This window comes from Manacus vitellinus, unplaced genomic scaffold, assembly GCF_001715985.3.
Source record: "Manacus vitellinus isolate BGI_N305 unplaced genomic scaffold, ASM171598v3 scaffold_53_pilon, whole genome shotgun sequence".
Taxonomy (NCBI): domain Eukaryota; kingdom Metazoa; phylum Chordata; class Aves; order Passeriformes; family Pipridae; genus Manacus; species Manacus vitellinus.
This window is the reverse complement of record NW_021940637.1, coordinates 1,480,145-1,493,430: the sequence shown is the minus strand read 5'-3', so window position 1 is coordinate 1,493,430 and position 13,286 is coordinate 1,480,145.

Below are 13,286 nucleotides of genomic sequence, written 5' to 3'. Positions count from 1 at the left end.
AGGATATTTGCCAGCCTGTCTCCTGTGTAATCATGAGGAATGCACTGACTTAAGAATAGCTGCACATAAATAAGTGGTGAAAAAGTCTGGGAGACAACTGAAAGTTCCTGTCGCGATTGGTAGTGTGGAGAAATATGGCAAAGCTCTCAGAAAAATGCTCCCTTTTCATAATGTATTCCAAAAGATACAGGCCAGCATCCCAAGAATTCTTTAAAATACTTGAGTAGAAAGTTGGCACATGTAGTAACACTTGTTAGTGCTTAAACTCGGATTAACAGACTTGGTCCAGGCAAACACCACCCCATGGTGTTGTCTGAAGTGCATTGCTGTGTTTTGTGGTAGAAATGAGTTAAGGAAATAGCTGTTGAGGCTTGCTGTGGTTGTGAAATACTCAGTATTTCCATGGGGGTATTCTATGTTTGTCTTTTTTGAGACAACTCTTCCAAAGTCATAACCTACGAAGTATGTATTCCCTGGTTCTCATGCAGACTAAAGGACTAAAGGACTTTGGCTTTGTCCACTACACTCACTGTCAGCTTGCTCTGCCCTGGCTGGATAAAACTTAACCAATGGAAGCTTTCCAATTTAAGCAATTTGGAATTACACCAGGAGAAAGAGCAACAGCTACTTTACTTGTAAACATAAATCAATGCCAAGATGCTCAGTCACATAGATGTACCTTTGAAATCTGGTGGATGACATTGGATCTCTTATAGGATTTTGCCTTAAAAATTCTTCCAATTTCCTTCTCTCTGCCATTTAATTTTCCATATTCTCTGTAACTCACCAAGTCTTCTCGATGCCAAAAATTTCATCTTTATTTGTCTCTCTCTTTTGTCACCTGTTTGCATTTCCATGTGTTAAAGATTTTTAAGAAGAGTCGTTTTAGGAAAGATTAGTTTTGCCAAAGATTTATTTAACTTTAAAAAAAAAAGCTTTCTATGAATTCAGTCACATTTCTGTCAAAAATGGAAAGGGAAAACACTCTGAAATCTCATATTTACAATTTTGCCTTAGGCAACTCTGGTTTGCAGTGAAAGCTCAAACCATTTCACAGGAAACCTTGTTTACGTTTGGAAAACATTTAACAGAAACTTTTCTCCAGCTGCCTTTAATTTTGAGTCCTTCTAAATCCTTTCCATCTTGCACTGCTTCTTAAGCTGCCACTGTAAATATTCAGTGTACACCTTCCCTCCAGAAATGCTGACTGGGGACACCAGAGGGTTTTTGGTGTTTCCCTGCGGGATGATCCTGGCGTAGGAGCACTGCTGTGTTACAGTTACTCTTGGATCAATACAGAGGATCAGAAAGGAGCTCCAGGCCCATTTCTCAGGGATGTGTTTTGTATTTGTTCAGGATTAGCTGTGATGCAAAAGTTACCATTTAATGACCTGGTGGTTTGACCTCCTGCTTACCTGTCTGTTGGGCTGTAACCATCATCTACCTCACAGCAAAAATGCACCTTACAGAGCTCTTCACCCAGGGATGTCCAGCCATCTCCAGAGCAGCCTGCTTGTCTGAACTCCTGTTCTGGACCAGGTAAAGCAGAGTTGCAGAGACATGCTGTGTTTCTGTCCTGTGTCCTGTGGTAGGTCATTGGCAGATGAGGCAACAAGAATCAGTATCTTCTCTGGTCTAGTAGCATGTGGGAGGTTCACAACAGGGAAAAGGGAGTGAGGGTTATTGCAAGATGTGGGTAAACTGTGGGATTACTGCTGTAGGATTGCAGATACCAAAGACTTCCATGAACAAGTCTGTGGAAGAGACATTCATACTATCTAGGACAACTAAATACCTCAAACCCAGGAAGCCTCTGAGCTGGGATCGATAGAAGGGTATTTGGGACTGGTACTTCCCCTCTTGCTTCCTTCCCTGTGCATCTAGTTGGTCACTGGGAGAGCCAGGATACTGGGCCCAGAGGGATACTCAGTCCAGCTCTGTATGGCTGGACCTCACATGTTCTCAGCTAGAAGGTGAGAAATGAATGAGTTTGTAAATGTAACTAACTGATCTCCAAAGACTGCCCCTGGGGAAAAGGGTCATCAGGTCAGTGTCACACCACACAGTCTCCTGGTGCTGGGGTGGTTCCTGCTCTGCAGGGGAACATCAGGCTGCAGTTCTGAGAGCTGGCACTTCAGCACCTTCTGTGAACACCATATTAATTTTTCAAGTGAGGAAGAGATGAACCATTGCCAAGATGTTTTAAGGCTGGTGAAGGTACATGAGACTTGGGGGAGGTTGTGCTGCATTAACTGAGAGATTCTTCCAGAGAAGGTCCGTGCTCTGAGCTGTAACTGCTCTGAACTGGAACGTGTTAAATGATTGATGGGAGATGTGGGCTGTCTCCAAGCAGCACAGGAACCCCAGAGACTGGTAAATAATGAATACAATTCTTCTGCTCTTAGTGCTATGACTCATCACTTGCTGTCTGCTTTAAGCACCTGCTGCAGGGGTTGGAGGAGGACTGGGCAGTCTCTTAAACCTGCATTGCAAGTTAAAACCAGGTTCTGAGCTCTCCCTGCTGCTGGGTCATTCCTTATCTACCTGGATATAAAGGATACCAGCAGCAGTTACTGATAGAGGTAGCCTGGACAAGGTGGACAAATTCTGTATTGTTTGGCAACAGATCTTGACCCACGAGTGATTTGTCTTCCTTGGCTCTCCTGGAAACCAGGGAAGCAGGAAGGTGACAGTTGATACAAAGGTCTCCAGACCTGTCCCAAGGGTTTCCCTGTGCACAAAAGGCCAGCAGAGTGCTGGGACAGAGCTGTCCTGCCAAGGGAAAGCCCAGGAATCACTGACCCAGACACCCAGCTGCTCTGTGTGGATTGGCAGTGGCACTGGCAAAAACCTGATGCTTTGTCCCAGCATCTGTCCATTTGGCCAAGCCCAGAATAGTCAAATGTGATGTCCTCAGTTTCCTCCCCCAGCATGGAGAGGCAGAAAACCAGGAGCTGTTTCCAGCTGACATTTCCACAGGTAATGTCACTGCCAGAGTTCGTGCCAGTTCCGCTGTCCAGTGTCAGGGGCAGCTCAGAGCTTCTTGGCAGCAGCTATAAAACCAAATTCTGTTGTAGCATTAGAATGGTGTTGCAGGATGCCAAGACCAAGGAACAGCCCACAGTGGTCCCCCTTTCACGCACCAATGTCCTTTGCCTGCCTGTTGCTGGGTGTCTGTCTTTGCTCACAAACAAGCAGAAAGTGAGTGGGACTGGTCAAGCTCTTCTCAGACCTGTTTGGAGCCCAGAGGAGAGTAGAAAAATGACACCTGTCCCTCTGTTTGGATGCCATTTTCTCCCACAGGTAGGGCACTGTAAATTGTGGAAAATAGCTTAGCAGACTATGCTTCAGCTTCTTAGAAGTATAGGAGAACTAAGGCAATACTTTGCAAACAATTTTACTCGTGTTTGGACTTCCAAAGACAGATGTGGGCACAATCCATTGACTTGGTTGTCATAGCTGTGTTTTCACCTGTGATGAATTTGATCCCCTGCTAATCCCATAAGCCTGAAAGCAAGATCTGACCTATTGCCTGAAATTCTTGAAGAGAGATGGTAAACAATGCCTGGTAAGATGCTGGGAGAACATAACTGTGCTGCTTCGTGTTTTCTTGTAGTAGGGAAGTTTTCTTTGAAACAAAGGGATCGGCTTCAGTGGTGCTGTGAACTTTCCATCTGAGAGTGTTTGTTCAGGCACACAACCAGAAGTTGTTCTGAATTAACTGATTTGTGCAGTGATGTGAGATAAAAGTAAAGAAAAATGAGTCTGTCTAATGTTTGTAGTGTCCTGGCACTGAGAGACCACACTTAGAACAGTCAAAAGGAAGCCAAGAGCTGCATGATTTAATTTCTTATGTAGGTGCTTCGGCCTTTTTCTTGCTCATTGAAGCTGCTGTTTAAATAAATAACTCTCAGAGTTTATTCTGCAGTAAAAGGTAAAACTGCAAAGAGCACCAGGTCCAGGACATAGCCTGTTCTTTTACTGTGTGACAGAAAAGCAGTATTTAGGAGGATGTGGCAGTTCATCAGGCAGTGTACAGACTGTGTAGTGAGGGTAGGTTTAGTTACATAAATGATATTTGAGTCATTGGCATACATTGATTAAGATACTTTCAAAGCTTTCAAAGTGGAAGAAAATTCCTGAAAGTCCAAACCCAGTAACTGGCAGGTACGACTGTAGCAGCTGATTCTTAATTGCTGAGATGCACCAGATCCTGCTTTTCCTAATCAGAATCCTCTAAAGTTAGAGTACCTCCTCATCCTCCATGGCTGCTTTGGCTGTTTTACTGGTGGAGAACCTGTCAGCTGATGAATGAAAAGCCACAGTTTCATGAGTTTTTAGCTGAGATGCTCAGTTAAAACATTTATTAAACCTACTGCACCTTGGCCTTTCCTGGCCAGCCTAAGGCCTGCTGCCCCACTGTCTTCTCCAGCCCAGGGCCAGCCTTATATTCAGGTTTAACTTTCTTTTCTGGTGACAAGTCCCTGCCTGTCCGGGGCTGTTACTAATCAGTTGCTTATGTGAGATTTGGGACATATTTATATCTGTCTATTTTGGGATCAGATTCTTGTTCACATTTTCTACTAGTGGCTTCTACAACCTATGAGAGGTTTGGGGTTTTTGTAGTGGTTTTTGTTTTGTTTTGTTTTTTTTAAAGTGCTGTTCTCTGATGCTCTATTTTGGTTTTTTTTATCCAGAAACTATTGTCTTTTTGCCAGTAGGAATGCCACCACTTTGCACAACATCCTTCCTCTGTTTTCACATCCCAGACTGTTCCATATTTATAACCACCACTCATCACAATATGTATTTTTCTCTGACATGCATCTGCTTAACCAAGGCCATTGGTAAGACATCTCCCTGTTTAATCCTCCTTTCTTCTGCAAGAAAATTTTCTTCCTTCCCTTTTGAGAAGTTGAAAATAAAAATCCTTGTAGGTCATTGAGAAACTTAGAACAGACTCCAATATTTATTAGTTAGGTCATTTCAGTGACTACACTGCCTGTTCTTTATCCACAACAGAGTGTGTATAATGTTAGTTGTCTGCCTCTTAAGTGAATTTAATGACTGTAATATGCACACTCATCTGCTTTTAGACATTCAGATAAACAATCTTATTCATCATGAATTCTGCCCTTCTGACAGCACTTCCTGGGCCTCCCCAGCCCAGTGCTGGGGCCAGTCTTGCAGAACAGCTCAGCTCTGCTTTTGTGCTCACTCTTGTGTTGCAGTTGTGCCCAGAGACCACACCTGTGATCTTGAATGTGTTTGTTGTAAGAAGAACCCTTGTCGAGCAGAGCTCAGAGCCTGAAGAGCTGAGACAGATGGCAGGTGCCAGTGGAGCAGAGGCACCAGCAGGCTGGGACTTGCTTGACCTCCTGTGGCAGTTGTGAGGTCCCACGTGCAGGGCCTGTGACAAAGCAGGGGGATGATCCAGCTGTCTGGGTCCTGTCACTTTGGCACATCTTCTAGACCAGCCATCTCCCAAAGTATCAGGTGGTCAGACCTCACAAAGAGTCTGACAGTGCAGGGTGGCTGTAAATCAAAACAGTGCAACTGTTTATCAGTCCATGAAAAATTATCAGGGATAAGGGTATAATCTGTAGAGCCTTTGTGTCTGAAATGGGATTGCTAAGGATTTATAGTGGCTTCTTTAAAGGACAGCCATGATTGAGAAATTGTGGAAATACCAGAAGTGATGCATCTGCTTCTATAAAGTACAAGATTATTCTCAGAGGGAGTAGTTTCTGGGAAGGCAGCAGTGAAGTTCCAGAAAGATGCCTGTGGCAATGAAATAGCCTGTCTGAGATCAGCTCCTGTTAATTCATAGGGTCTCAGCAGGAATGTTCGTTGGCCAAAGTAGGAAATACTGGGATCAACACTCTCTTCAGGTTCCCAACTCTGTACCCAGCTATGCAGGGCAAACACAGGACAGAACAAGCCCAGCTGGGAAAGTCAAAATCCACAAAAAGATGGAACAGCTCCTTTAAGAAAGGGGAACCCAAGGAGGCTTCTGTTTCCATCAGCTTTCCCTTTGCCCAGTTTACACACAAGTCTCAAAACCTTGGTTTTATGAGACTTTGTGTATAGCAAATGTACACTTCAGATATTGTGTTATTTCTATTCCCCTACATTCCCACTCCTAGAGACATTTGTGGGGTTTATCTGCTGAGAAGTTTAATTTACAAAAAAACCTTTTTTGTATGCTGACAAAAACGTAGCCAGTACCTGGTAAGGAAATGTGGGTTAAACTACTAAGGTGGTTATTCCTTTCTTGTCAGTATGATAGGGAAAAGGGTAGTGTGGCAAGGAAACCTAAGAAAGCTGGCCAGAAAGAAATACTGTTTCTGGCTTTGCATACTGTTTTTCTAGCAGTGTTTTGTAGGTGTGCTAATACACAATGCCTATCTTAAATCCAGTTAAAAGGCATTTTGTTACCATCCCATTGATTTGGGATGCTATAAACCAGATCTTATATCAAACCAAGCATTTGAAAATAACTACTTATCAGAACCTGTGCTAAAAGCAGCTGGTACAAGACAACTCAGGTATTGTTACCTTGATGCTGCAGTAAGAGGGGATGTGCCCAGTTCAAGCTGCAAGGATGCACTCTTGTGGCAAAGAGATGCTGTGCAGGGAATAGGAGGAGTTTAAATCACCTTCTGCTTATCAGGAAATTTAAGGCTTTCCCACTCAAATAAGCTGAAGAGATTATCAGCTATACTAGAGAATTTTCACTGCAGCCTCCACAGGTTGTATTAGTTCTCAGGTTGCTGAAATGTGTGTTTTCTCTGCTGGAGGATGCATCTGTACTTCTCTTTTCCTGAACTTCTTGTGGGCAGGTGCTATTCAGCTGCCTCAGTGTTTGCTCCCCTGGTCAAATATTCATAGCTGCCTCCCAGCCAACTGTTCCTCCGTGTGAACTTAGGGAAGAGGAGCTGTCAAAGGGCAGAACCCAGTAGAGGCACAGGCAGCTGTCACCCTGGGACAGGCCATGTGCCTTAGTGAGCCTGGCACACCACAGACCTCTGGCCCTGCTGCCTTGTCCCTGCAGACAACAGAAAACCCCACAGGATTGTCTCCCACTCCTGCCTTACAACACTTCCAAGGTTTATTGGGGACAGTGCCAGGAGAGGGTGGCAGGGGATGGCTGGTGGCTGTGAAGGATTAATGGAAACCACTGAGCAGCAGAGCTGTGAAAAAGCTGATGGCTAAAAACTAGCCAAGAAGAACCACAGGCTGATTGAGATGAGCCAGTGAAAGACTCTGAGCCCGTGTTTTAAAGGTGCCCAGGTGCCTGCTGATATGGGTGGAGTTTTGAACTTCCCCAGAGAAGCCAATCTGGAGATTATGTTCAGTCTTTCCTCTTGGCCTTTGTTCCTTCTCTGTAGCTCAGAGCTGATCATGTGCTTTTTTTCTCCCACTGGTTCCCCACCTTGTGTGTTCAGAGAGGTTCTTTTTTGACTCTTTGCTAGCGTGAGTCTCCCATCTCCATCTCTGTCATTCAGGGGTCCTGCTCTACAATTACACGTGTTACAAGAGTTTCCCTGTGGAGGGATATTTGCAGGCTGTTTAGTAAGGCAGCATTGACTAAACCCACTTGAAATGGTAGGTAGTTATGTCATTGGCAGGGTGTTTTCCCAACGTTTCTTACCATGTTCTGCAGAAGAAGCCCCAGTCAATCAACAGCTAAATCAGGAAGGCCAAAGACTAAGATCAAGGCAATGTGAAGAGCACTGTAGCAGCCTGGCAAGCAGTTGCCTTCGCTGTGAGAGTGGCAGATGGATCCCAGATACCAGAGCCAACATGGGATGTGCAGAGGAAAACACAGTCTGTGACACTGCCTGACGTGCCACATGATCTCCTCCTGAGGAGAAGTGGCTCTGCCGAGTTTCCAAGAGACCCAAAAGCTACCCTTGCAAGGTTACTCAGAGCAGGACTTGCCAGGACATGCAATCAGGAAGCATCATCCCAAAGTGCCAGATGGGTTAAGAATGATCCCATTTAGCCAGTGCAGAGCAGGGAGCTTCCAGTGATTGTTGGACTTGTTCCTCCACAGAACTGGGAACCCTTTCACCTGTGTGGCCCCTGGAGTTCATGTGCACAACTGAGGGATGGTGAGTACAGGGGTCTGGGCTGTGACAAACACTGAAGCCATTTGGATCTCTAGGGATGGATAAAGGGCCCAGAAAGAGCAGAAGTGTACTTTGGGTAACCCACTGAATCCTAAAAAGCCCTTCTTATTTTGAGCATTTATTAGCATATGTAAGATAGAAACATAGGGTTGATCAGGACAAATTTGAACAGTTTCCAGTATTCTAGTTGAAAATGGGTTGGGAAAAGTGGAATAAATGGAATATTAAAAGGGGAAAGAACTGCTTCTCCAAACTAAGTTTTTCCCCTGTAAAAACATGGGAGTTTAATAAAATGGAATAGATTCGCTTTGGAACGTCAACATGAACATATTTTCCTTTTACAGCACTAAATTGTAACCACTGCCAATGGTTGTTCTGGAAGCTGTACATCAGGCTGTCCTGTGCTGCACTCAGATAGTAAAACTCCATCACAACTCTGTCTGGCTATCACAGAGTTAATTCCCTGCTCCACTTCAGTTTGAGCCAAAGCAAATATTGGCAAATAGGTGAAAGCTGTATGAACCTCAGAAAAATAGATTTCTAGATACTTTTTCAGAAAATAAAGCATGTTGTAGATTTTCAAGTAGAGTGAAATAATGAGAAACTTTTGATCCCATACTGGAAATACCATGTGGTATGTTGAACAGGAAAATTAGTGTGACCTAAATTAATAGGAACAGTTGTCTAGAAATAGTACTCTTTGCTTGAACTTAAGAGTTCAGTTTAGTTCAGGATGTATTATCTGAACTAGCACATTCAGCTTGGTAGGAGAAGAAAATAACCATGGCAACACATAAGGAATTACCTTTGAAGGTGCAGGGTTTTGATCTCCTCTGGGTGAATACTGACCCATAGTAGCTGTAGTGATTTAAATAGGTTTACCTTATTGTCAATGGCTTCTTGTGTGGGAATACCTGCCAAAGACTGTAGTGTTTGCACAGCCTTCTGAGAACCAACCGTGAGATCTCAAGAATATTAAGAATTACTGTCTCCCCTCCTGCCCCAAAAGATTTGCAGATGTTATTTCCTTTTTGTTCTCAAGTTTTACAGGTTTTTGGAACACGTCAGATTTCCAGAGCAAACTGGATTTGGAGAACAAAACTATCCCTTTGACTAACCAGCTAAGTGGCTATCCAGCCATGTCTCCCGTTGAATGGGACAGGCACGTCCCCTCTCCCAGGGAGATGCCCAGGGGCTGGGACACTCTGTCGGTGCCCGGTGGCTGCAGGCAGCGGGTCACAGCTCCTCGTCTGCTTCGAAAACTGTTCCTCTCTCGCCATCTTCTGGTCAGCTCTCTGGGATTAACTAGACCTGGCTTCGAGATCCTCCTCCTAACCCTTCCCTGGGCTGCTGCCCACAGAAGGTGAATCCAGGTGATGAAGTGTCCCTCTTTGGGGAAGGTATTACCATCCTCTTTCCCTCTTGTTCCTGTTGCTTTCCCCTGGCTTATGAAGAACAGCAGACACGTGATGTGGATGGCACTTGCCTGTGAGTGTGTGAATAAAGCTGTGTGTATCAAACATCAAGTCTGCTCTCAGATATAAAAGTCGCAGAAAACACTACGAGCTCCATCCCCATCTAGACAGAAGCTCTGCATGTGCTGGGTGGTCTTTCCTGAAGCAGCTCTTCTGTAAGTGGTGGCCAATATCAGCACCGAGGAGTGTAACGTGGTAACTTCTCTGTTGCTGCTCACAGGAGGTGCTGTGGAGCTTCCTGTGCCTCAGCTCTGGGGTGCAGCCCCTTGGCTCAGACCGGTGTCCAGAGGAGCATCTTGAGCTGCTGGGAGACAGAAGCTGAAAGAAATGCCCCTCTTTGGATGGGTGCAGATCTTACCTTCGGGGGCTGAAGCTCACAACTGATTAAAGCAACAGAAGTAAAACTAAAGATCTGTAAATAATAGAACTAGTTATCAATTACTGGGGGAAAAAATCCAGAAGTTCTGGCTTTCTTGCCTTGATAACTACATACTTTTTTTTCCATCCTAAAAAGACTAACACTTTTCTGTTTCTAAAATTGTAAGTACTAGGCAGAAGTTATGTTGATCACTGACTTCTTGGGCTCATTTAACCAATGTAGCCATACATCATTTAATCCATAGAGATGAAACTGTGTTTCTTCAGCTGATTTTGAAATTGCCAGAGATGGTGATGGGCTGACAACTTATGCTCTTAACTTTTGTTACAGAGACTGCCTTCTGCAGCTAAATAGGGATAGTAAATTTTAAATGCATTCACTTTTTAAAAAAGTTCTGGGTACTGCACACCCCCCTGCTGGCTGCTTTAAGTGGATTATAATCACATTTCCCCCCTCCCTTTTTTTTTTTTTAATGTTTTCCTCTTCTGTGTTGTGTGTGAAGAGCCCACACAAACTACAGGGAAAACTGCCTTGGGGAAACAGTGGAACTCTGCAAAATGCTGCCAGGTACCCAGAGCAAACTAACTGAAACAACAGGAAACAAGCAATTATTTTTAGTCAATATGTGTTTTAATAGGAGCCAAAAGGATTCTGACAGATGTGGGATTTTTGAAACAAGATGGTATCCCAGCCACAGATGATGTTCTACTTCTTGGTGAAAGGCTGAGTTTAGATGCCACTTCTCACTTCTCGGTGACTGATGTGGTCCACTGGAAATTTCAAAACATCAGAGGGTGATGCAGCCTCCACAAGGCCTTTCTTTGGAAGAGGCAGCTGTCTTTGGCTCACTTCCCTGGATGGGAACTGTAAGGCAGAGTTCTACAACCAAAGCAAGGAGGAATTCACTGCCTCTGGCCACACCACCCTTAAAAGTGGTGTGGGCCTTCTCATGGACCACAAAGCCTTTGTAAACAATCTCCAAAGGGATTTAAAATCAAACCAACTAACACCACCTGGTGCTGACCACCTGGGCCAGCTGAGAGCTGGGCCCCTGCAGGGCCTCTTTGAGCTTTAGCAGGACCTCCAGGAATGGTGGAGGGCTAAGGTGGCCAGAGGCATCAATCAGCCAGAGACAGCCTGTGCTGTGTCCCTGTCACCAGCTGCTCCCCTGCTGCTGTACCTGGCACTGAGGAACTGCTGCAGGGCCTGGTCAGGAACAGCCTGTCTGGGAGCACTGGGATCTGGGGCTGGGTGACCCTCCTTATCTGAAGAAGGCAGAGAGGAGCCAGAAGGCCTGAGCTGCAGTTCAGCAGCTTAAGAATTAGGTTATGCAGGTACCATCCTGGTATCCTGGTGTGAAGAAAACTTCAGAAACCCAGCTTCAGGATATGGATTCTCAGCTAAATCCCATCTGAGCTGCGTGAGCTGCAAAAAAACAAATTAGAAATTCAGACAGATGGAAACCTCTCAAAAATGTGTGCTATTTTGTTTCCTAAAAGGATTTTGACAGGTTATTTAAAGCTATACATCCTACTACCATCTCTGCCTGGTCTTTGAGGAGCAATTCAAAATGAACTCATTAAAGGTTTGTTTCAGCATGGGAAATGCAGAGTGGCCATTTTGCATTTCTATCAGCAGCAGACAGCAACAAACAAGTGTAAAACTGTGTTTAGGTCAAGAAGAAATCAGTGCCTGGCCCCCACGATCACCTATATGGACGTGATGGCTACTTTTAAGTGGGAAAAGATATCTATTTGTAGCTCCTCTAATGCATGTGCAGCACCCAGCATTATTGCTGGGTATGTGGCTGCCTGCTGGGAACTTTGAGAGGAGACTGGGCAGTTGTATTTCACACTGTGGAGTTCTCATGGAATGCTGCAGGCATCAGGAAGGAGTGAGTGCTTCTGCCTGGGTATCTGCAGCTGCTAAAAAACCTTTATCTCCAGAATGTGGCAAGTACATGAAATGGAAGTATTTGATTCAGAAAGGAGATTTGTGGATGAGTAAGTCTGAAGTTCAAACATTTGCCTCGCAGAAGGTTAACAAAGCTTTGCAGTTTTAGTTGGGGTTTTTAATTGCAGCCAACAACAAAAGCTCCAAACCCCCTGACAAATGTGTGTAGGCTTGTCTTCCCTTGAAGCAGGGCAGGGAGAGGCTGACCTGAGAGATTTGTTTCTTCTTCTGCAGTAAAGCTGGGCATTTAGAGAGATCTTCTGTGGTTCCTGAGAATGTTTCTAACCTATCCCAGAAAGCCAGGGCAGGAACCTGATGACTGTACCTACAGCCACACCCTTTACACAGGAATTCAGTCCTCAGCTGCCCTGGGAGCTGCTGTCTGTACCTGCAGCACGGTGAGGGGGGACAGTGGCACCACAGAGGGACAGGGAGGCTGGAGCCCCAGTCTGTGTGAAATGCTGGCCTGCAGCTTAGCATGGTGGCAAAACAGGCCCTTTTGATCACGTTTCTGGGGCTATTCTGGGAGCTGCTTTTCGGGCTGCTGCTGAATTGGAGTTGGAGCTCGCTGTCTTTGGCTGCCATTCTCCTGTCCCTCATGGCACGCTGTGCTCTGCCAATGGGACTGCACACACAGTCACTCCCTAACCCAGTTCTGTCACAGTGATGCAGGTTTGGGTAGGTATTTTTTTAATATGGGAAAAGTAGCCTCCAGGCCAGGTTCCCTGGCTCAACTTCCATTACAATAATGGCATGTGACATTCATATTATGCTCTGCTCGAGTGTGTGTGATCAGCTCGTGATTGGACTTAATGCCTCTGTAAATAAAAAAAAACCCACAGAACAAAAAGCATGATAGTCCCTCAGAAATCTGGCTGATTCCTGGAAGAGTTAACTCATTTAGAAACCTTTTAGTGGGCCATATTGATTATATGGATGTGTTCAGAGCAGCTGTGATATTGTAGTAACAATGAACCGAGGCAGTTTATCAGCACATCAATTATTTTACTGGTATAAAAAGGAGCTTTAATTGTACTAATGATGATGGGCTCAATCTTATGTTGAAGCTATCTGGCTATCACGAAATTATCTCTCAATGAGCTCATCTGTTTTGTAAGCAAGAAACTCATAATCTCATAGAATGGAAGATGTTCTGGCTATTTATAGTCACTGATTTTATTTGTAGGGAATATCATGACTTCACAAGTGCAGTGGCACTAATCTCCCTGGTAAAGCATTTATCCTAATCTAAAGGGAGCTGTTTGCTACAGAGCCAGCCATGTACTTAAAAGGGCCATTGAACACATTTACAACACTGGCTCTCGTTTGCCTGTAAAAGTGGCA